The sequence below is a fragment of the Mustela erminea genome, chromosome 18 (assembly GCF_009829155.1).
Source record: "Mustela erminea isolate mMusErm1 chromosome 18, mMusErm1.Pri, whole genome shotgun sequence".
Taxonomy (NCBI): domain Eukaryota; kingdom Metazoa; phylum Chordata; class Mammalia; order Carnivora; family Mustelidae; genus Mustela; species Mustela erminea.
In genome coordinates this window covers 60,626,922-60,628,462 of record NC_045631.1, presented here as the reverse complement: position 1 = coordinate 60,628,462, position 1,541 = coordinate 60,626,922, and positions in this window count along the sequence as shown.

Below are 1,541 nucleotides of genomic sequence, written 5' to 3'. Positions count from 1 at the left end.
CGCACGTACACACACGTTTCTATAGGCGGCCACCTGTGCTTCTATTAAGGTAACCGTGAGCTCCCACTGCTGTTTCCACCTCTAACCCACACCACACGGGTCGACCTACTCTGCCCCTTGCTTCTCTGTCAGCTCCCACTCCGACAGTGCGAAACCCGACCCCAGCACCCACCACCCTCTGACACAATCACTCAGTCCCAGTGCATGGGACTTGCTTTCAGAATTCCTAATGGGGGGAGCGCCTGGGTGGCTCAGTGGGTTAAGCCTCTGCCTTCGGCTCAGGTCATGATCTCAGGGTCCTGGGATCCAGTCCCGCATCGGGCTCTCTGCTCAGCAGGAGCCTGCTTCCTCCTCTCTCTGCCTGCCTCTCTGCCTGTTTGTGATCTCTGTCTGTCAAATAAATAAATAAAATCTTTGAAAAAAAAAAAAGAATTCCTGATGGGTACCCGACGGGAACAACTTGGCCAAGAGCAGTGCGGGTCCCGTGAGTTCCTTCTGCCCTTCGTCTTACAGAGCCCGCTCATTCCACAGCGACCTGGCTCAGCCCTGTGTCCCCACCCCTCCTCCCGGTGGCTTTGGATAGGCTCACTTCGTCTGCTCTAAAATTCTGTGGGTTTGGACAAATGCAGGTGTCGTGGACCCATCGCCACAGGGCGGTGATGACAGTCTCCTCACCCTGAAGAAGGCTCTGTGCTCCATCTCCTCCGTCCCCACCCGCCTTCAAGTCCCGGCAATCACCCGTCTATTTACTCTCTATCATTTTGCCTCTTCTAGAGGCCACGGTCATGGAGGCAACAGCATGGGGCCCTTCCGGAACGGCCGGTCGTACTTAGCCACACGCCCTTCAGGATCGCCCACGTCTGTGTGGCTCAGGAGCTCCCTCCTTCTGTCGCACGTTGTGTATCCACGCGCCTGTCAAGGACATTTTGTTTGCTTCTGGTTTTTGGCAATTACTAATAAAGCGAACACAAACATTTCTACGGAGCTTTTTGTCTGGACAGGGCTTTCAGAGCAGGGGGACAAAATTTCTGCGGCATAAGCACAGGATTGAATGCTGACATTATCTTTATCTTTGTAAGAAACTGCCAGATTACCTTCCGAAGTGGCTGGACCGGTTTGCAGCCTTCCAGCAGGGAGGGACAGCTTCCCTGGGTCTCCTCGCCAGCAGCCCCGTGCTCTCATTTGGAAAACTGTGATAAGATACACATAACATAGAACATATCATCATGACCACTTTTAAGTGTTCAGGGGTGTTAAGTACATGGTGGTGCCACCGATCTTGAGAATTCTTTCCATTTTGAAGACTCAGACTGAACCCCGTCCCCTGCCCCCATTAAACGACGACTTCCACTTCCCTTCACCGGCCCCTGGCACTCACCACCTACTTTCTGTTTCTATGGCTCTAGGGACCTCGTATAGAAGGTTTCTCATGCAGTAGCCTTTTGTGAGGGCTGATTTCACGCAGTAAAATGTCTTTAAGTTTCGTCTCTATTGTAGCATGTGTTAGAATTTCCTTCCTTTTTAAGGATAAATAATGTTCT